Here is a 24,426-nt window from a genome sequence, read left to right as displayed (position 1 = left end):
TTAAATATAATCAAAGTCTTAAAAAATTAAAGTAATTATTATGTCTCAAAGCAGATATACATATACAGTTCATCGTAAGGCCAAGAACAATGTTATCTTAAGATCACATACAAAGGCTTCATGCTCTTCCAGATTTCAGTAGGGGTCTTCATGGTCTGAAATTATTGTATACTTACTGGGCCAGAAACTGCAAGAAATGATCTTAAAATAAACAAATATTTCATTCAAGTATGAAAAAACTGATAAATGGCATAGAAGATCTGGAGATGAAAAGCAAAAAAACTAAACAAGATCAAAGCTATAAAAAAGCTTACCAGACATCAGAATACATCAATAAAACATTATAGATATAATGTTCTTTTATACTCTTTCTGCTTATGAGCTCACTTCCCTGAAAATCGCTATTTCTACACTTAATCATGTTGAAAATTAAATATATTTTCTGTGTACCCTCTTTGTTCTCCCTAAATAACAGTAATTTTTCAACATTAAAAATAGCAAAAGGCACAATACCAATAATTGCCCCCATAATACGGCTCTCCAATGAACTTTGCCCTCAACCTTGGCTGCTTCTCTTGCCTTCTTACTTCCCCACAAGGAGATGGGGTATTGAGTCCTGAAAGCAGAGTCCCCTAGCAAATGATGAGGATGACAAGAAGGGTCTTGTGTGTTGAGATATATTTAGTTGGGTGACTACTGACTACCTGAAAAATCAAAGGGTTTTGAGTTATCAATTGTAATGCAAAAAAAGAGCACAGAATCTTTCAATCTCAGATTTGCCTGTGTGCCTGTAAGAAATTTAAAACTCCTGTGCTTCAGTTTACTTTATCTGTAAAGTGGGAAAATAGTGTTTCATCTGTTTCATGATGAAGATGAAGTGTGTTAATATATACAAGCTATTTAAGACAGTATCTGAGGCTGGGCACGATGGCTTGCACCTGTACTGGCATTTTGGGAGGCCGATGAGGCGAGTGGATTGTTTGAGCTCAGGAGGAGTTTGAGACCAGCCTGGGAAACATGGTGAAACTTCGTCTCAAAAAAAAAAATACAAAAATTAGCTTGGCGTGTTAGATTTCATGATCGCTTGAACCCACAGAGTTGAGCCCATAGAGTCGAGGCTACAGTGAGCCATGATCACACCACTGCACCCAAGCCTGGGTGACAGAGTGAGTCCCTCTCTCAAAAAAATAAAACAAAACAAAATAAAAAAACAAACACGGTGCCTGAAACATGGTAAACACTCAATAAATATTGCTATTATCATTAATATTATTGTGGTTGATACTCTTTACAATTTACAATAGTTAAGCATTTCTTACGTAAATAACATTAAATACAATGCACTTTATGCCCTTATGTTATCTACAGAGAACACTAATCCTTCATGTTTGCAAAGTCATATACCTTCCTTGCTTCCGATGGAAAACAGGGGAAACGCATTGAACTCACAATTATGCAACAGCTAATAGTGCCATGTACCATGCCACACACTTGACATATATCATCTCACCAAGCTCTCAACACAGTTCCGTATATAAGTGCCCATTCCCCAGATGAGGAAACAGAGGCACTAAAGAATTTGTAAAGTTAATACTGAAGTGTTAGAGCAAAAACTCTAATCTGACACTGGCTGTTTCCAAACTTTTTCTCCCCTCTGCCTAACATTTTCATACCACATTTCATCTTTCACTGCAAACCAGCATTCACACAGGCCTTGGCATTATGAGTCCATAAAAAATTGTATCCTTTAAATTAAAAGACAAAACAGTGTAAAATATTGTCAAATTAAACTACTAAAACTACTAGTAAAATAAAACTACTAGTAAAATAAATTATAATTATCTTCAAACATTAATAGGTGTAATATCATAGGTATTCTATATCTACCACAAATTAATAAGATATCCCTCTATGGAAATTTCTAATAATTATGCAATTTTTAAACCCCTATTCCTCCCAAAGTTCTGCTCTGATTGTGTGATTACTAAATGAGAATATATTTACATTGGAATCTCTCTGAGAAATGCATTCAAATGTTAATTTAAGCACCAGGAAATCCTCATTATAATGGTATCCCATTTTGATAGTAGTCCTAGAATATAGATGATTAAGAAAAAAACTACCAGCAAAGACATACCTTTGAATATTTTAAGGCATTATTTCCAGTGAAATAAATTGATTTCTTTAGATACTTTTATCTCAAATAAATAATAAACTAATAAGTGCTTCTCTTGTTGGCAACAGACATATACAGGAATACCTTGGAGATATTGTGGGTTTAGGCCCAGACCACCACAAGAAAGTGAATATCACAATGAAGTGAGTCACATAATTTTTTTTTGGTTTTCTAGTGTGTATAAAGTTATATTTACACAATAATGTTGTCTAATAAGTTTGCAATAGCATGATGCCTAAAAAACAATGGCATACCTTAATTAAAAAATACTTTATTGCTAAAAAATGCTAACAATCACCTGAGCCCTTGGTGAGTCTTAATCTTCGTGCTGGTGGAGGATCTTGCCTCAACACTGATGGCTGCTGACTGGTAAGGGTGATGGTTGCTGAAGGTTGGAGTGGCTGTGACAATTTCTTAAAAGAAGACAACATCAAGTCTGCCATATCAATGAACTCTTCCTTTCATGAAATACTTCTCTGTAACAGGTGATGTTATTTGATAGCATTTTATCCATAATAGAACTTCTTTCAGAATTAGTCTCAATCCTTTCAAACCCTGCAACTGCTTTATCAACTAAGATCATATAATATTCTAAGTGCTTTGCTGTCATTTCAGCAATGTTCACAGCATGGTTACCAGGAGTAGACTGCACCTCAAGAAACCACTTTCTTTGCTCATCCATAAGAAGCAACTCCTCACCTGTAAATATGTTATCATGCGATTACAGCAATTCAGTCACATCTTTAGGCCCACTTCTAATTCTAGTTCTCTTGCTCTCTCCATGACCTCTGCAGTTCGTTCCTCCACTGCAGTCTTGAGCCCCTCAAAGGTATCCATAAGGATTGGAATCAGCTTCTTCCAAATTCCTGCTAATGTTGATATTCCGACCTCATTCCGTGAATCGCAAATGTTCTAAATGCCATCTAGAATGGCAAATCCTTTCCAAAAGTTTTCCATTTACTTTACCCAGACTAATCCAGGGAATCACTGTCTAAGGAAGCTACATCCTTACAAAAAGTTACTTCTTAAATTAGAAGACTTGAAAGTCAAAATAATTCCTTGATCGATCCATGGGCTACAGAACAAATACTGTGTTACTATGAGTGAAAACAGCATTAATCTCCTTGTGCATTTCTGTCAGAGTTCTTGGGTGACGAGGTGCACTGGCAATGATAATCTTTTGAAAACAATTTCTTTCTGAGCGGTAGGACTCAATATTAAGCTTAATATATTCAGTAAGCCATGCTGTAAACAGATCTGTTATCATCTCGGAAATACAGTTCCACTTATAGAGCATAAACAGAGTAGATTTAGCATTATTCTTAAGGGCCCTAGGATTTTTTGAATGTTAATTGATCAATGGCTTCCACTAAAGGTTACCAGTTATATTAGCCCATAAAAATAACAGTCAGCCTGTCCTTTGAAAATATGAAGCCAGGCACTAACATCTCTCTAGCTATGAAAGTCTTATATGGTATCTTCTTCCAATAGAAATCTGTTTTGTATACACTGAAAACCTATTGTTTAGTTGTAGCTACATTAATCAATTATCTTAGCTATATTTTCTGCATAATTTGCTGCAGCTTCTCCATCAGTACTTACTGCTTCACCTTGTACTTAATATGTTACAGAGCTGGCTTCTTTCCTTCAACCTAATGAAGCAATCTCTGTTAGCTTCAAACTTTTCTTCCACAGCTTCCTCACTTCTCTTAGCCTTCATATAACTGAAGAGAGTTAAGGAACTTGTTCTGGGTTAGGTTTTGGCCTAATGGAATGTTATGGCTGGTTGGATCTTTTATCCGGGCCAATAAAACTTTCCCGCTGCCGGGCGCGGTGGCTAACGCCTGTAATCCCAGCACTTTGGGAGGCTGAGGCAGGCGGATCACGAGGTCAGGAAATTGAGGTCATCCTGGCCAACATGGTGAAACCCCATCTCTACTAAAATACAAAAAAATTAGCTGGGTGTGGTGGCACACGCCTGTAGTCCCAGCTACTTGGGAGGTGAGGCAGGGGAATCGCTTGAACCCAGGAGGCAGGGGTTGCAGTGAGCCGAAATCGCACCACTGCACTCCAGCTTGGCGACAGAGTGAGACTCTGTCAAAAAAAAAAAAAAAAACTTTCTCTGAATCAGCAATAAGTCTCTTCCACTTTCTTATCATTCATGAATTTGAAATCCGTTCCTCACTAAGTTTAACCATTTCTAAATTTTGATGTAAAGTGAGAACATGCTACTCTTCCATTCACTTCAAGGCCATTGGAAAATTAGCCTAATTTCAATATTTTTTGTCTCAAGGAAGAGGGTTGCCCATGGAAAGGGAGAGAAATTGGGGAAGGGCTGATCAATGAAACAGAACATGTACCACATTTATTAAGTTTACCATTTTATATGGGCATAGTCACAATGTTAACATCAGACATCACAGATCACCATAATAGATATAATAATAAAAAAATTAATACATTGTGAGAATTGCCAAAATATGACAGAAACATGAAGTCAGCACTTGCTGTTGGAAAAACGGCACTGACCGGCTTGGTTTATGCAGTTGCCACATTCAGTTTGTTAAAAAAAAAAAAAAAAAAAGCAATATCCGAGAAGCACAATAAAATAAAATACAAGAAAATAAGGTATGCCTGTCGCTATACCTAGAATACATGTTCACTCACTTGGTTGATTGTTCATTTATCCATTCATTAATGTATTAAATATTTATTCATTCATTAGATATTCGTTAAGCACGTATTGTGCCAGGAACTTCATTAGGAGCTGGACACTCAGTACTGTTCAAAATAGTCAATTCCCACCCATGTGAGCTTATGCTGGAAGTGGGGAATGGAGGTAGTGGAGGGAGGGTGGGATCCATACAATAAAATAAATGAATTAACTTCAGATAGTGGTAAGTGTTATAAATAATGTAAAATAAAGTAACGTGGTATGGATGAGGATAATTTAGGTATGGATATCACAGATTTAGGAAAATAGGTGTAAGGGATAAGGAGCAAGCCTGGCAAGGACTGCTGATGCCACATAAGGAAAATACAGCGAAGGATCTAAGGCAAGAATGAACTTGATGTTTCCCAGGAACATCACCAGTCAGGTCAGTGGCTGCAAAATGAGAGGGAAAGTCAAGATGAAGTCACAGAGATAGGCAAGGGTCCAATCACATAGGGTTTCATGTGTCACAATAAGAAGCCTGGGGGTTATTTTATTTGCGATGTTTGGGGGGAAATATTCAGTGAGAGATTTTGTGATTTGACTTTCATTTTCGAAATGTCATTCTTGACTCCTCTGTGGAGAAGGTACTCACTGCAAGAGAACTAAAGGAGCAACAGGGGGACTGGCTGGAAGGCAACTGTGGTAATCTAGATGGCAAAATTACAGTGGTTTCCAACAGGACAGATGAGCAGCAGAGATGGCTATTTCAAAGTGAGAAAACAACTTAGAAATTAAAAATCATCAACAAGGTTAACTGAGGCAAAGTCACAATCTGAAACTAGGTTTCCTATCTTTATTCGAATGAAAATCTCTCATATTTCTTATGATTAAGTAATTGCCCTAGATGCCTGCAAAAGTCTTGTTTTCCTGTTGTACACACACAATCATATACAATTACCAGCTTCAGACAAGGTTACTCTGAGACCATGATAAAGCAAAACAAATAAAGACCACCTCATAATTTTGTATAAACACAAAAAAAGGAAAACGTCACTGTATAACCCACAAACTACCAAACATCCTCCTCTCTTGCTATATGAATGATTTCTTTATCTAGACATAGAATTGTCCTGGTATCCAATCAAAATAAAACCCTCACTTCCTTAGACTCTCTTCCAAATCACCCAACCAAAGTCAAAATCCTATAATAGGACATATAATGAGATGCCCGAGAGTTCTCCACGGTGTAGCTGTTCTCTCTCAGTGTGAGAAGTAATTAAGCCAACTTTTACTTCAGGTGTGGCCCTAGTGGTCTTTGGCTGAAGGACATTGACAGAGGATTTCATCATACTCAAATATAAAAATGATACCTTCTCAAATCGTATCTTCCTTAAATTATTGATCCACAATGCTGTGTTTATCAAAATAGATTTTAGGTTTTTGAAGAGCTGCCATAACTCTTCATAGATGATTCTATGAGTTAATTCTTCAAGAAATTTGATCATATTAACCCAGTCAACTTTTTAATATCATGTCAATTTTTAAATCTGACCTTTCTGACTACCTGGAAGTATGCAAACCAAATCCTAAAAGAAATGGAGGAATATTCCAAGGCTCATGGATGGGGCAATTTAACATTATAAAGATGTCAGTTCTCCCCAAATTAATCTATGAATTCTATGTAAATCCAATCAATATTTTAGCATCATTTATTAAGAAACTCAAAAAGTGTATTTTAGCCATAATATATAAGAGAACAACGAAAACCGATTTTTATACCATGTTCATGAAATACAAAGATAAACCCCAGATAGCTTAAAAAGTTAAATGTGAAAAAGTAAAGCTAACAGAAGAATATGTAGAAGAATAAATCTGTGGAATGGAAAAGAACTTCTTAAAAAGAGCCCCAAATATCATTTGAAATGTAAAAAAAAAAAAAATTAATGGATTTGGGTACTTCAAAAAGGACTTTTATTTAGTGAAGAACATTATGAACAAGTTAAAATGCATAATATACTGGGAGAAGATATTTAAAACATCTAAACAAAGAAGTGTCTGTGCTTGGCAACTAGAAGGAACTCCTGCAAAGCAACAATAAAAAAATAAGAAATCCAATAGAGGAAAAATAGGCAAAAGACATGAATAGGATTCTACAAAAAGGAAAACCAAAATAAATACCAAGCATTTAAACTAATACTCAAATTTCTTAGTAACCCCCTGAAACGCAAATTATAACAATGAGATATCTTTTATACCTAGACTGGCAAAAAAATACAAAAATGGATAACGCCAACTACTGGTAGGGATGTTGGGGAAGAATCCTGTGCACAGCTGGTGGCACTGTGGCCCGGGGCAGACATTCTGTTATGCCATCTGACAGTACTCAGTCAAATGAACAAATGTAAGTGACTAAGTCAAAATGGACCTCTGTCTAGCAATCCCACTCCCACAGAAATTCTCACCTTAGAAAGCATGTAAGAGAATGTTTAAATTCAAGTGTCTTAGTGTTGGCTGATAGTGGGTAGTAAAAAATGTCCATCATGGGAGTACAATGTGGGTCATTCACTTTACACACTCCTATGCAGCATTAGGAACAATTAATACCATGTAAATACTGTTACATGAATGGACCATAACAGCCTACAGAGAATATTAAAAAAGGAATGCATTGTCATAACAATGATAAATATTAAAAATTGATTCATGCCCAAAGTATCACTGTTTTTAACATAGTGTATATTACAATTAAATCAAAGGTATATTTTAAATCAAATACATTACATACAAATCAAATGTTAGATCAGCTGTCTATGCTGCAAAGAGAAAATGAAGTTAAGAATACAGATAAAAGGTGATTAATACATGAATAAAATAGAGGAAACTTACAGGGATTAACCTGAAACTGCAGTGAAAGGAAAAAGAGAGAAAGAGAAGGAAAAGGAAGGTAGGAAAGGAAAGGAAACAAAATAAAATTAAGGTCACACATCATCTTCTTTTAAAATAGAGATGCGGTTATGCTATATCCTACTTAAGGAATAAAAGGTTTTAACATACACTTAACCTTTGTTTTAGGAAGATAATTCAAAACAGATGTTTGGGATTATCTTCAAATTTTCACTTTGGTACTTATTCTTTGGACCACTCAAAGACCTTGTATTTTCATTAACATTTAATATAATGTGCATTTTTTACATGTTTAAGCCTGTATATTTTATTGGTGTATTCATTTCATATAATCTTTTAAAAGTGCAATTTTATTGAAATAAAATTATCCAGGTTCTTTCAGTGAAGTGTGATGAAGTGTAAATAACAGTTACAAACGCTTTAAAAGTCCACATTTATTTTTTCCTGTTGCCCAGGCTGGAGTGCAGTGGCATGATCATGGCTCAGTGCAGCCTCAACCTCTTGGGCTTGAGCAATCCTCCCACCTCAGCCTCCCGAGTAGCTGAGACTACAAATGTGCACCACCATGACTGGCCATTTTTTTTTTTTAATTTTAATTTCTGTAGAGGTGGGTCTCACTATGTTGCCCAGGCTGGTCAAAAACTCCTGGACTCAAGCGATCCTCCCACTTTGGCCTTGCAATGTGCTGGGATTACAGGAATGAGCCACTGCACCCAGCCTAAAAGTCCACATTTTAACAGAGGATGTGTACAGATGAATGCAAATCACACTTTCAACCCTGGATATAATAATAATAAAGCATTTATCTGAATTTCAAAAAATACAGTTGTTGTTCCAAAATCCCAATCTAATTTTGAAAAATTTTTTCCCAATGAAGTTTCCAAATATTCGGAGTATTCATTTCATTCCTGTTTTAAACAAAATAAACTTCATATGAAACTGCTCTAACTTGGAAGGGCTACTGCCCCATCTCAAGGGCCTGCATTGCAGCACTGTGACAGCCTAAAGAGAGCAAAAGAATGGGAAGGGGAGAAGAGGAGATGAAGAAGAAATTTTAAAAATTATAATAAAAATAACAATAATAATAGTATTTACATTTATTTAACAATTACTACATCCTTGGTAGTCTCCTCAATTCATTCAACCTAATAAAAACATTTGGGGTCTATAGTATTACTATCCCCATTTCACAGATGAGAAAACTGAGGTTGAGCCTCCTAAGTAGCAGACATAATAACAAGGGAGATTCAGATATGTTTCCAGGCATCCAAATGTGGTCAGAGGCAAGGCTATTTCACCTTCTCAATATTGAGCTTGAATAGAAGGTAGAATATCATAAGATGGTACTTAATATGTTTTAATAATTTTAATTTAGGGGCTATAGCATAAATATGAAAACAAAATTATCCAAATGAGTTATCCTCTCAGAACTGCTAAGGGGGAAAAAAAAACCCTCAGTAGTAACAAAATAAAACTATCTGGTATCCATATTTCATAATATATTTTTCAGACCAGAGAAAAATTAATGCCAAGTAGTACATCAAATGTTTTACATTTCTTTGGGAGTATAATTTTACATGTCATATTTTCCTGTTAACATATTGGAACTGAACATATCCTGCCTATGTAAACGAATGGTTGTTGCTCAAAGATGCCAGCTGGGAACTTTGGTATATTTATCAATTCTTCTTAGTGCCCTGAAGATACTTTACATGTGACAGAGATTTCATAAGCATTGTTTAATAAGTAAGCAACTTCAATCCTAAGACTAAGCATATATAATTAGTATATTAAGGGAAGGCAAACAGACACTTCTAAATATCACTGGATAAGCTCTCGAAAATATGATCTGTAGAGTTATTTTATATTCAAAAATAAAAAGAAATTCTTCTGCTAAAAAAATCAAGAAGTGAAGAAGTAGGAATAACTCTCATACCTCAAGGGCCCTTCACATTGATATTAAACTACCTCTAAAAGGTATCCATTTACTAAGAAACTTGATCTTAATTCACAATGAAAGCTTCTCTTGTACTTAGTCCACAGTCTGCCATGGTTTATTTGATGTTCTTTGAAAGGCAGAAGAACAATTAAATATTCCCATCTTGCTGAAGTTGTTCTAAAGAGAAAATCAAATGTGAGGTCCCTCTAGAAATGCTGTGATCTGCTACAATAAATACCTCTAAATTTTTTTCAAAGTTCTAATTTCAAATACATGGTAGTTTTAAGTTTATAGAGCACATTCAAACTTACTCTGAAGTAACTATTGCAATTTCATGTCTCTGATATACTTCACAAAAGCAATACAGGGAGATCTGAGAAAGTTTTTAAAGATTTTTTCTTATGTTAGTAATTTGAAGAAATTATATATATTCATTAATTATAAAAGAAGTTATAATAAGTTTTTCATAATTTGGCATACACTTTGAAAAAATAGCTAGAAGAGCAGAAAACAGACTAAGATAGAAAATTGATACTTAGAGCAGGGTTGTTGCTATAACAGCTGAAAATATGGAAGCAGCTTTGGAACTGGATAACGGGAGATGGTTGGAAATTTGGAGAATCAGGCTAGAAAAAGCCTATATTGCCATGGGAGGGCTCAGAAGACCACAGAACTGTAGAGCTACCAGTGTACAATGCCAATCTGAGAGAGCGGAAATGTGGGCTGAGCCCAGCAAAGCCATGGGCGTGGCAGTTCTCAGTGTCTTGAGAGCCCAACCCCTCTATCAGTGTGCTCAGGACATGGGACATGGAATCAAAGGAGATTATTCTCCAGTTTTAAGACTTCATATTGTTTTCCCTACTGGGTTATGGATTTAGTAGGGACCGGTTACCCTTTTCTTCTTTCCTCTTTCTCTCTTTTAGAACGAGAATGGCTACCCTATGCCTGTTTCACTGTTGTATTTTGGAAGTAGATAACTTGCTTTGATGCTACAGGCTCACATCTGGAAGGAATTTGCCTCTATACAGATCATGCCTTGAGTATCAACCATATCTCATTTAGATGAGACTCTGGACTTTGGATTTTTGAGTTGATGGAAACAAGTTAAGGCTTTTGGGACTTTGGGGATGAAATGAATGTATTTTTGCATTATAAGAAGGACATAAATTTTGGGTGCCTGGTACAAAATGCTATGGTTTGCATGTGCCCTGAAAACTCAGCATGCTGTAAACTTAATTCCCAATGTAACTGCATTGGGAGGTAGGTCCTAATAAGAAGTGACTGGGTCATGAGGGTGAAGCCCTCATGGATGCATTAATGTTAATACAGGAGTGGGTCAGTTTTCACTAGAGTGAATTGTTATAAAAGCAAGCCCAGCCCCTCATGCTTTTTCTCTCATATCTGCTCTCTTTCTCTTCTGCCTTCTGTTACAGTTCAACCCTTGCCAGATGCCAGCACAATACTCTTGGACTTCCCAGTCTCTAAAACTGTGAGCCAAATACATGTCTTTGTGTTGTTTTGTTTTGTTAAAAAAAAAGGCTGGGTGTGGTGGCTTACGCCTGTAATCCCAGCACTCTGGGAAGCCAAGGCTGTCGGATCACAAGGTCAGGAGTTCAAGACCAGCCTGGCCAACGTGGTGAAACACCAACTCTACTGAAAAGACAAAAATTAGCCAGGCATGGTGGCAGGCACCTGTAGTCCCAGCTACTCAGGAGGCTGAGGCAGAAGAATCACTTGAACCCGGGTGGTAGAGGTTGCAGCGAGCCGAGATCACACCACTGCACTCCAGCCTGAGCAACAGAGCAAGACTCTGTCTCAAAAAGAGAGAGAGAGAGAGAAAGGGAGAGAAAGAGAGAGAGAGAGAGGGAGGGAGAGAGAGAGAGAAAAGAAAAGAAAGAAGATAAAAAGATAAATGAATTTCTTAATATTTAATTTTTACCTATTTAACATTCAGGTCTACATAAGTAATCATGCCTCTTTGGGTTATCATCTCAGCATTTTCATTTTACTAACACACTGCACAGTCACTAAATGTGGTAAGGACTCTCATTCTTGTTTCTTGCTTCAGTTATAATTCATTTTAAACCTTACAAATTTAACATATGTCTTTAGTCCCTATCCAAAAATCTTGAGTTCTATGTAAGGATCTGCCAAAATTGAAGTATTTAACTGCATTAAAAAGGGGATAAATCCTAAATTTTGCTTCCACCAACGCTGAGTTTCTTGTTTGAAATCAAAGTGTTACTTCCATGAGGAGGTAAAAATTGCAATCTTGCCAGTTATCTATCACAAACCATCTGCAAAAGAAAATAACTTATTTGCACTTAATATAGTAGTGCTTAATATATCTACTAAGAATTGTTTTTATTCAGATTAAAAGCCAATTTTGGCCAGGCCCAGTGGCTCATACCTATAATCTAGTACTTTGGGAGGCCAAGCTGGGCGGATTGCTTGAGTTCAGGAGTTCAAGACCAGCCTGGGCAACAGGGTGAAACCCCAACAAATACAAAACTTAGCCAGGCATGGTGATGCATGCTGTGGGCTGGGGTGAGGGAATCGCTAGAGCCTAGGAGGTCAAGGCTGAGGTGGGAGAATGCCTTCAGCCTGGGAGGTTAAGGCTACAGTGATTTGTGACGGCACCACTGCACTCTAGCCTGGGTGACAGAGTGAGACCCTGTCTCAAAAAAATAAAAGCTGGCTGGGCGCAGTGGCTCACGCCTGTAATCCCAGCACTTTGGGAGGCCAAGGCGGGTGGATCAAGAGGTCAGGAGATCAAGACCATCCTGGCTAACATGGTGAAATCCCGTTTCTACTAAAAACACAAAAATATTAGCCGGGCGTGGTGGTGGGCACCTGTAGTCCCAGCTACTGGAGAGGCTGAGTCAGAAGAATGGCATGAACCCTGGAGGCGGAGCTTGCAGTGAGCCAAGATGGTGCCACTGCACTCCAGCCTGGGTGACAGAGTGAGACTCTGTCTCAAAATAAATAAATAAATAAACAAACAAACAAACAAATAAAATAAATAAAAGCCAATTTTAAGCTAGACTTGTGTATGCATATGTGATCTCTCCTAATCCTCATAACAAATGAGCTTATATTATCATCCAATTTGTACTATCAATAGAAGAAGAAACCATGCCACACAGAAGTGACACTCAAAAAGATAAGAGAACAAAAAGATGATGTGTCTGTCTGGTTCCAAAGTCCTTGCCTTTAACCATAATGGAAGTCTTGGACTTTGGATGTGCCCCATGAATGGTCATACCAGCTACAACTTAAATAAATATTATTTTAAAATATAAATGTTAATTATGTTAACCTTTCTAATGTCAATGGAGAGAGAAAAAAAGGAAAAAAAAGGGAAGGGAAAAAGAGCCATTTAACTGCATGGAACTGAAAATGAGCATGAATGTGTTGCTGCTGTTTTTTAAAGTAGCCTGTCTTCCCACTCCATCTATTAGCAAAGACTATGGGGGACAGGGGGCAACATTTGTAGCCTGAGCATTTTACTAATTGTATGATAGTCACTTTTTGTGACTCCAGGGAAATAAGAGCCTTTGTAAGCCTATAGGAATTTATTTTTTCTGAAGTAATTATACCTCGGATTATTACAGAAAAGAACATAATAGTAAGTAGGTAAATAAAACAGATATAGTTAAAATATTAAGTAGAAGAAGTGGCTATGATTTAAAGATCATGATTCATATGTTATCACAACACATATCCTATATACTTATATGTAATTCTAATTACAGGAATTTTACAAGATACAATTATTTCTCATTCCCCTATCTATAGTTACTTCAGATAGATCTGAAACTAAATGTATTCCCAATAAGAAAAAATTTTTACTGTAAACATAAAAATTTAGTACTTCAATAATATATTAACACTTAGTCTTGACAGCATTATTTGTCACTAAAACATCTACGTGCATACTGTAATATCCACATGTATAATCCAGCACCCACGTTTGTTTTGTTTTAGTGTATCTAGGGTTGTTCCTTGGCATTTTACTATCTGCAATCTCTACCATATTCCTGAATTTGACTGTGAGCCATCCTCACACTGAGTGCTGCCAGTACCACTCATGGTGTTTGATTTTGGGGTTTGCGTGCACTTGTCTTCCATCCATTTCTTCTCTATGCAAAATTTTTCCCATGGCTTCTCAATCAAAACTTAACTGCCCTATGTCCCTAATGACAATGTGCTCTATACAGTTTCTGACAAACTAGCACATGGTATTATATGTAAAGACAATTAATATAACTGCATTTTCAAATATAATGACTGGCTAAAGGGAGAGAATTTGGGAGCAACAAGCCTTGAGACTCTCCTCAAATTACAGGCAACAAACACATTTTGCCTATCACACTGTCAAAAGTAGTTAATGGAACACTTGGGGAATATATACACTAGAATGTCATAAATAGTGGTCCTGTTTATACCAATTCAGTAAAGGCTTTTTAGAAATTCCTCATATATGGCTGATCGCATAGCCCATGCAGTCATCCAACCAGTACCTTTTTTAATTATTATTTTTCTGTTTTAAATTTTTTCTCCATAAAGACTGGGTCTTTCTACGTTGACCAAGCTGGTCTGGAACTTCTGGCCTCAAACAATCCTCCTGCCTTGGCCTCCCAAAGAGCTGGGATGACAGACGTTGAGCTGCTGTATGCAGTCTTGATTATTAACAATGATAGATTTTGTCTTCCATTAAAATACCAGTTCCTTTTGATTTATGGTAATTCCTAAAGAGTACAAGTTGCCTCTGAGTTTGTATCAGGGATAGAATTGTCTCCAAGCAGCCCTTACAGCTTGCTTCTAACACAATTGGCATCATTTGAGTTTGGTTCAGGTACAAAAGATGAAGAACCCTTAGAAAGACCAAGAGTTCTTAGACGACTTGTACAAAATTACGATTTCCAAATAACTTCAGGGGAAACAAAAAGAATCCATTTTCTCCCTTACATTCCCTTTTTAATTTTATCGCCCAAACCACATCTGTTTTATCTCACAGTGGATCCAGTCATCAGTTATGTTCCTGCCACCTAATGGCCCGAGGTTAGTTTCCTACCATAAGTCACTAAAGGAACTTTGATACAGAAACATAAAACGAAATGTCCAAAATCTAGGTTGTAGTACTAGCCCTGTTACCAATCAGATTTGGGTACACCCAGGTAAATTACTTAACTGTTCTACTTCCTATTTCATAGTAAAAGCAATAATTTAGTAAATATGTAATGTGGGACAAACCCTGGGCTAGGTATGCTATGCATACCCACAAGATGGTATTGCTATACCCACTCTATAGATGATAACACTAATAAGGAGAAAAATAACCACTATAAATGAGTGATAATCAATGCCCACATCTACCTTACTGCAAAGTTTGGAAACTTTAACCATGCTCCTTAAGCATCCTGCCTCTCTTAGTTTCTCATCTGTAAAAGAATTGTAAGGCCGAGTGCAGTGGCTCATGCCTGTAATCCCAGCACTTTGGGAGGCTGAGGTGGGCAGATCACCTGAGGTCGGGAGTTCGAGACCAGCCTGACCAACATGGAGAAACACCATCTCCACTAAAAATACAAAATTAGTCAGGCGTGGTGGTGCATGCCTGTAATCCCACCTACTCGGGAGGCTGAGGAAGCAGAATCACTTGAACCTAGGAAGCAGAGGTTGCAGTGAGCCAAGGTCGCACTATTGCACTCCAGCCTGGGCAACAAGAGTGAAACTCCGTCTCAAAAAAAAAAAAAAAAAAAAAAAAAAAAAAAAGATGAGTTGTAATAATGCTTGCCTAAACTAAACTATGAGTCACATATTAAATTAACATAGATGTGTAACTCTTTGGAAAGCACATTATTATGGAGATGGTACATTTCATTAATAGATTATTATATACTAAAAGCATAACCAATTCAATATACACTTTTATAGTAAATCTGCCCTATTCATTATCTATGCTCATGCTACTGAGAATCACATTGCCAACCAAACCCAGGGCAACAAAAACACAACTAAAAGCAATATTGAATACTCTAAAGGTCAATTTTAAGATTTAAAAAATAATGAAAATCCTCAAGATTGCATCTTATTTTAAAAATCTGCTTCTAAGTTATAAATATAGTACATCTCAAATATAGTACATCAGGGAGAATATTCCATGTGTTAACTTCTGTATGTTAATTTTTGGCATTCACTGTGATCAATCCAGTAGCTAGTGTTGAACAGGGCAAAAGTAAATACTAGAGAAAAGAGAATTTTTTAAAAAAAAGAAATGATGAGTAAAAAATGCAAATAAAATATTTATGTGAGTAGAAAAATATTTACATGTGCTAATGAGGACAATTATTTGTAAATAACTGAGATCTCTAAAATAAAATATCAATTATCTTTGCTATATGCAAAAATCTTGGGCACATATCATTTTAAAGCATTTCTTCTGTACTTTCAGTTGATTTAACAACAGAAAAGAATGGGAAGTTAATTTTCTTTGCCTTCTTTGCTGGTACAGGACAAGTAGACAAGAATTCTGAAGACTGTGCAAATACATGTCACCCTTGAACAACACAGGTTTGAACTGCCTGGTTCTACTTATATGTGGATTTTTTTTTTCAACCAAACACAGACTGAAAATACAGTATTTGTGGGATGTGAAACCCATGTATAGAGACCACTGACTTTTCCTATATTCGGGTTCTGCAGGGCCAACTGTGGGAATTGAGTATGCAGGGATTTGTTTATAAGTGTGTGGTCTTGGAACCAATCCTCCACATACATCAAGGGACAACGTTACTTGAGTATGAGGCATTTTTGTATGAACTGAAAAACATGATATTGAAATAGAGAATGCTGTTATACATATAAAAGCCTTGAAACTACAATTCAGAAAGTTATACTTCCATGTATTAAAAAGAAGCTAGTACCCAGAGGGTTAAGTAAGATAGAGGAAAAATCAGGAAATATGTCAAAACCAGTGATTAATGAATATTACCAATTAAAAACTATGACTAGATGTGTGGTCTTAGATATAAAGCCATATATTCTATTCATGAGTTTTAAATAATGTTGTCAGATTACTGACACGTCAGGATGATTAAAACTCATAGAGAAGCCACATTTTCCTTTCAAATAATCAGAATTGGGTCTTAGGATATACTTCTTTAAACCCTAATTTTTAACTTAAAACCTCAAAAGTAAATATCTGCTCCAGGCTCAATATGAGAATGAGCTGAGAACCAGCAATAGCCAAAACCAAAGTATGATGGTCCTCTGCCCAAAGCAGTGCACAGCCTTTTGCTTCTGGAATGGTACCACAGAGAACACAAGCATGGCATTAGGACTTCAGTGACTTCATCAACTGCCCTCAAAAACTATCTCAAAATCACCGTGCTAAAGTGTAATGACAAAAGAAATTGTAAAATTCTGTACTGTTGCTTCCAAATAATAGCATTTCAAGAATAAAAAGTAATTTTAAATTTATCACTGTGATCAGAAATAAGAAAAATGCAGAATACATGGTTATGTACAGTAATAGTAATATGCTAATATTTTCATTATACAAGCACAGAAACTCCTTTCTAACTTAAAATTATTGCAAATATTTACATGAATATGAATATTACCACTCATTCTTCTTTTTTTTTTTTTTAGACAAGGTCTCAACTCTTTCACCCAGGCTGGAGTGCAGTGGAGTGACCATAGTGCACTGCAGCTTCAACCTCCCCAGGATCAGGTGATCCTCCCACCTCAGCCTCCCAAGTAGCTGCAACTACAGGTATGCATCACCATACTCAGCTATTTTTTGAATTTTTTGTGGAGATAGGGTTTCACCTGTTGCCCAGGCAGGTCGCAAACTCCTAGGCTCAAGTAATCCACCCATCTCTGCCTCCTAAAGTGCTAGAGTTATAGGCGAGAACCACTGCATCCAACCACCATTCATTCATAACCACAATTGTGAAGGTAACATGATGCCATCATCTATGGAAAACATTCAGATTATTCAACACCAGTACTGCAAACCATCAAAACTTGTTTGTAAATCTCAAAGAGATTAAGTCAACTGACTTGGTGAAAAAGGAAAACATTTCAAAATACCTTCGACCTTGTGGTCTTTGCTGGTATTCTCATGAAATACAAGTTGAGATATTTACTCTCTTATCCTAAGCAAGGAGAGGTAAGAAGAGCAGAAAAAAAAATTATCACATTTCTTTACGATCTGACTTCCAAGTTCCTACACAGAGCCCCAAACATTAAACAACTGTAAGTTTCCTCTGCTATTCCAGGCACCTTAAGAAGAAAACGCCATGCTTTGACACCTGTGTAATCTGTTCTTGTCAAAACTTGACTCTGAGCTGATATATTACATTTCTAACCCGGTTCCTTCTTTCTATAATACTTAAAATGTCTACAGAGAAATTTTTCATAATTAAAACATATGCTTACAGTGCTTCCAAAAAAGATATTAATGCTGATATTTTAATATCTTATGGTGTTTTGCACAAAGGAACTGAATTATGCTGTTTAAGATCACTGAAAGAATGGGCTGAGAAGCAGCTGGTATTATTGGGAATTAGAATCCATAAATACAAGACAAAATAAAACCTCCAATACAGTTCTGCTCTCAAGATGATGTTTTTGTTGTTGTTCTAAATTTGTTTCTAGGTACTGTCTAACCAAATCCGAGTATGGGCTGGGTGAGGTGGTTCACACCTGAAGTCCCAGCACTTTGGGAGGCCTATGCGGTCAGATCACTTGAGGACAGGAGTTTGAGACCAGCCTAGCAAACATGGCAAAACCCCATCTCTACTCAAAATACAAAAATTAGCCAGGCCTGGGTAATTACAGGCGCACACCTGTAATTCCAGCTACTGGGGAGGCTGAGGCACACGAATCACTTGCACTGGGAGGCAGAGGTTGCAGTGAGCCAAGATCGTGCCACTGTACGCCATCTCAAAAAAAGAAAAGAAAAAAACAAATACGAATACGGCTTATACTTAGAAAACAATATTATCATTCTTTAAAAAAGAACGTCTAATATGTTTGATCATTATTTCATTTTGAGTAAGCACATGATATTTATGTCCCTCCTAGGTCCCTTGGATGATAATGTTAAAACTCCAAAGAAATTTACACTGAGAAGCCATGGTCAAGTGATGATGATAACGGAGTGCTGGGAAGGGAAGAGAGTGGTCCCTTTAAATGACATAGAGGCAGGAGGCAGGCGGGGGTGGGGGGAAGGGCTGGGTAGAGGCGGGCGGGGGTGGGGGGAAGGGCTGGGTAGAGGAGGCCGTGGTTCCTGGCTAGGGCTCCCTGCAACAGACCTAGGTGAGGACAGGCACTCCTGCCTTCCTGCCCGAATGTTGCATTTTCCAAGACCACTCTGGCCCCCCACACCCAAACCCTGAGGCTGTAAAAACCCGAGACCCGCCGGGCGCAGTGGCTCACACCTGTAATCTCAATACTTTGGAAGGCCGAGGTGGGTGGCTCACAAGGTCAGGAGATCGAGACCATCCTGGCTAACACGGTGAAACCCCGTCTCTACTAAAAATATAAAAAATTAGCCGGGCGTGGTGGCGGGCGCCTGTAGTCCCAGCTACTGGGGAGGCTGAGGCAGGAGAATGGCGTGAAACTGGGAGGTGGAGGTTGCAGTGAGTCAAGATCGCGCCACTGCACTCCAGCCTGGGCGACAGAGCGAGACTCTGTCTCTGTCGCTGTCTCAAAAAAAACCAAAAAACCCAGAGACCCTAGCAGGCAGACACACAGAAGCTGCTGCTGGCAAGAGGAACACATCTGCAGAAGACGACAAGCGGCTGGACATCTAGAGGATGTCCAGGGGAACATGCCTGTGGAAGAATACAGACAGCGGCACACTGGAAAGACATCCACCAGCAGAATGAGGCAGAGTTTGGCCGGAGCAATCAGAGGAGAGCCCAGGCTGGGGAGCAGCCTGACTCCATGGGAAACCCATCTCCCTGCCGGCCCCCCCATCTGCTAAGAGCTACTTCTTAATCAAACCTTCCACTCATTCTCCAAGCCCACATGTAATCCGATTCTTCTGATACACCAGGGTAAGAAACCCTGGGATACAGAAATCCCTCTGTCCTTGTGATAAGGAAGGGGGTCTAATTGAGCTAACACAAGCCGCCTATAGACGCTAAACTAAAAGAGCATACTGTAACATGCCCACTGGGGCTTCAGTAGCTGTAAACATTCACCCCCTAGGCACTGCCGTGCGGGTTGGAGCCTGCCTGTCTGTATGTTCCCATAGAGGTTTGATCAGAAGCGAGTCACACCCCCTTCGCACGCCCCGTGAGGGGGACAGGGGAAATTTTCCCATTTCAGAAAGATTTCTAATTTAATGCCCACATGCATAAAAATTAAAATAAGGCTCACACTTCCTCTACATCAAACCCTTTTACAATAATTATATGACTTGAACATCTCAATTTTTTCCATAATTCCTTGAGACTTATCTGGAATTCTCTTTAAAATCCATGATCACCAGAAATAGGCACGAGTGCGTGATAAGGCTAAAACTAAGACAGGTGTTTGTCCTCTTGAAAATCTGCTCTTTAACAATATCAGCAATTGTATTTATATTACAGAAAGGAAGGAACATATTTTACCCTGCTTTAGAGGGTTCAAATACCTGTAATTTGATAGTGCTTTTACACATATTTTTAGCTTCCTTTAAGTTTTCTTTTGCCGAAAGAGAATTAAACATTTCAAAAATAGTAGCTCTGATCTTAAACAACTCTATTCTCAAATAGAACTTCTAACATAGGTAATCATTCCTTAATAGGTGTCAGATTTGAAGATATTTCGTAGGTGTCATTTTCTGACAGTATAGTGAAGCTCCATGTTCAGAGAATCACAACTTGTACAGAACCAATAAAAATGCTACATTAAAAATAAAAATATTTGCAAATGAATGTATCAATTGGTTGGAAAGTAAGGGCAAACCTGAAGTCTAAAAACTTCATGAGGCCAGGCACGGTGGCTCATGCCTGTAATCCCAGCACTTTGGGAGGCTGAGGCGGGTGGATCACAAGGTCAGGAGAATGAGACTATCCTGGCTAACATGGTGAAACCCCATCTCTACTAAAAATACAAAAAAATTGGCAGGGTGTGGTGGCACCTGCCTGTAATCCCAGCTACTTGGGAGGCTGAAGGAGGAGAATCACTTGAACCCGGGAGGCGGAGGTTGCAGTGATCCGAGATCGCACCACTATACTCCAGCCTGGGCGACAGAGTGAGATTCCATCTCAAAAACAAACAAACAAACAACAACAACAAAAGCTTCATGAATGCAGGACTCCAGAAAAGTAAACTAGCTGTGAAGATGGTATTCACCTTGTATACACTGGATCTGTCAAACAGATAAACCTAAGTTTAGGCTTTAATGAACTTCAAGCAGGAGGTCACACTGCAGAAGCCACATAAACTGTGATCTGCCTGAAAGGAAACAGCCTTCCTCTGTTAACTAGCGACAAACATTTAAAAAGCTTAGAGAATGAAAAGATGGGTGACTGTCTGGCCTATTTGGACAAACAGAAAATAGGAAAAAATATTCCTTGGGAATTCTTATGCGTAGGTCCACCTTCACAAAGTTTGGGGCAATACTACATCTGTTGCCTAAAGAGTATCCAAGCAAAAACACTTTTAAAACTACAATTGTAGCAGAGATTTTTAGAAAGATATTACAAGAATATTATGTGTAACATTGTACCAATTGAACAAAACCCAGAGAAAAAAGTTACTAAAACTGACCCAAAAGCAAATTTGGCTCTTTCCAAAACTATGAAAGAAATTAAATCAACAGGAAAAAAAAAAAAGTCATCTATAACCAAAACATTATGCCTAGCTAGTTTTGCAGGTATATTCTACCTAATATAGAAGAAAAAAATAATTCTAATTTTACATAAAATCTTTGAGGGAATGAAAAAGAAGTAATCCTCCTAACCTGATTCTATAAGGTTAAGATCATTGATTTTAAAGCCAGAATATGACACCACAAGAGAGAAACTGACAATCAGAAATACAGATGAAAAACAAATGTAGAAGAAAATGAGAATGATAATACATTATAACCAATTCCTGGGCTTAATCTAGGAATGCAAAACAGGTTCAACATTAGAAAATCTATTAATATAATTCATCAAAGTAAGAGACTAAGTGAGGAAAACCTATCATCATCAATATTAATTCATAAAATAGTTCTGAAACCAGAAATGAGGAAAACTCTACTGATAAAAGTTACCTACAGGAAAATCTGTAAGTACACAAAATCAATGGTGAAAAAATCAAAAACCATTTTTTAAACAAGAAATAAGGAGAAGAATAGGAAAAGGTCCTCAAAGACACTGGTAATATTCCTTTAATAAGCTACAGAATAGATATTTTAGTACTATTCCTTAAACTATACAAATATGATGTATATGTATACTTACATGACTATGAATGATATATTTCATATATATTTAATAAAAGCAAAGAAATGTTAGGGCTTTTTTTTTTTTTTTTTAAAAAGGAGTCTCACTCTGTTGCCTAGGCTGGAGTGCAGTGGCACAGTCTCAGCTCACTGCAACCTCTGCCTCCTGGGTTCAAGCAATTCTTCTGCCTCAGGCTCCTGAGTAGCTGGGATTACAGGTGCCTGCCACCGTGCCCAGCTAATTTTTGTATTTTTAGTACACATGGGATTGCATCATATTGGCCGGGCTGGTCTCGAACTCCTGACCTCGTGATCTGCCCACCTCGGCCTCCCGGAGTGCTGGGATTACAGGCGTTAAGCCACTGCGCCCGGCCTAGGGCTTTTTTTTTTTTTTTTTTGGAGAAGGAGTCTCACTCTGTCACCTAGGCTAGAGTGCAGTGGCGCCATCTCGGCTCACTGCAACCTCCACCTCCTGGGTTCAAGAGATTCTCCTGCCTCAGCCTCCCGATGTGACTACAGGCGTGTGCCACCACGCCCATCTAATTTTTTGTATTTTTAGTAGAAACGGGGTTTCACCATGTTGGCCAGGATGGTCTTACCTCTTGACCTCGTGATCCGCCCACCTTGGCCTCCCAAAGTGCTGGGATTACAGGCGTGAGCCACCGTGCTTGGCCTAGGACATTTTTTAGAAACACAAAACTATGGAAAGCAGAAAAATTTAACTTCATGCTTAATCATATGCTAGTCTCAGGTATTTTAGCATGTAAACCCTGATAAATATAATCTAAAGTAACTCTAATTTTAAGGTTTGAAGGTTTGCAAAAGCCCATAAAGATTCTAAAAGTTTTGTTGCGGGTAATTTCAAAATCTTAAGGGTCAGCAATATGGCACCCACTTCATCTATAATACATCATAGGACCATTTGCACTGAGTCTGTTGTGGTCTGGATTTTTTTTTCCTGCCCCACAAAACTGTACTTGAAATCATTAGAGCTAGACAACAGGAAAACATTTCTGTGCCAATTCATTCTTTTTTTCTTTTTTTTTTTTTGAGATGGAGTTGAGAAGGAGTCTCACTCTGTCACCCAGGCTGGAGTGCAGTGGCACAATCTCAACTAACTGCAACCTCCACCTGCCCGGTTCAGGCAATTGTCCTGCCTGAGACTCCCGAGTAGCTGGGACTACAGGCGCACATCACCATACCCAGCTAATTTTTTGTATTTTTAGTAGACACAGGGTTTCACCATGCTAGCCAGGCTGGTCTCGAACTCCTGACCTCATGATTCACCCAACTTGGCCTCCCAAGGTGCTGAGATTACAGGCATGAGCCACCACACCCAGCCCCAATTCATTCTTAAAGGCATCTGAACTTCTGCAACTCCCCCATCCCAAATGGACAACAATCATACTTGATTTCTTCAAGAATCAAATATTTAAAATGGGCCTTAATTTAACAATTTAGTAAATGTAAATCTGCTTTAAAAAATATTTCAGTCTAGTTCAGCCAATGAGATACCTTCCTTTTATTCTTGCCAGCCCTGTTGTTTATCTATTTTTTTCTACTCAATAGAGAAGAGATGGACTGAGAAGACAAAACACATAATTTCCTTATGGAAACCAGATTTAACTTCCTGCTATTTATCTCTCAATCAGCCTTTATTGGTGGGATGCTTTTAGCTAGTTTCCCTTACCAAGGCTGTCTGGTAAAAATGAAAAGCTGTGTTTTACAGCACAACTCAGGCCTGTCAGTTTCAACAAAATACTATAGTGGTTTTCCTCCTTGATTTAACTAGCAAATTTCTTTTTTCTTGTTCTGTTTGTTTGTTTGTTTTTTGAGACAAAGTCTCGCTCTTGCCCCCAGGCTGGAGTGCAATGGCATGATCTCCGCTCACTGCAACCTCCGCCTCCCGGGTTCAAGCAATTCTCCTGCCTCAGCCTCTCCGAGTAGCTGGGATTACAGGTGCTCACCACCAAACCTGGCTAATTTTTGTATTTTTAGTAGAGATGGGGGATTTCACCATGTGGGCCAGGCTGGTCTCGAACTCCTGACCTCATGTGATCTGCCTGTCTTGGCCTCCCAAAGTGCTGGGATTACAGACTTGAGCCACCGTGTCTGGCCTTAACTGGTAAATTTCATGTTTTATAAAAATCTGAACCTCTGTTGAAAAATTTTTATCTTCCCTTGGACATATCATGACAAATTATTGGTGAAATATAATAATAGAATTTGTTACACCATTTCAAAGCTAGCTAGTTAATTACAACTCATCATAGTTAAAGACACTCAATTCGAGGTAAACAAAAGCTTAGACTATAAAA

At 37.9% G+C, this 24,426-nt stretch overlaps 1 protein-coding gene across 7 annotated transcripts in view; it reads right to left on the bottom strand.

Annotated features, from left to right (window-relative positions):
- The window catches only part of TMTC2 (transmembrane O-mannosyltransferase targeting cadherins 2), a 462,711-nt gene that overhangs the window by 218,182 nt on the left and 220,103 nt on the right, over positions 1-24,426 (bottom strand). The gene's annotated exons all lie outside the window — the stretch shown is intronic.

This window comes from Symphalangus syndactylus, chromosome 13 (assembly GCF_028878055.3).
Source record: "Symphalangus syndactylus isolate Jambi chromosome 13, NHGRI_mSymSyn1-v2.1_pri, whole genome shotgun sequence".
Taxonomy (NCBI): Eukaryota; Metazoa; Chordata; class Mammalia; order Primates; family Hylobatidae; genus Symphalangus; species Symphalangus syndactylus.
This window is presented reverse-complemented; position numbering and strand designations above follow the sequence as displayed.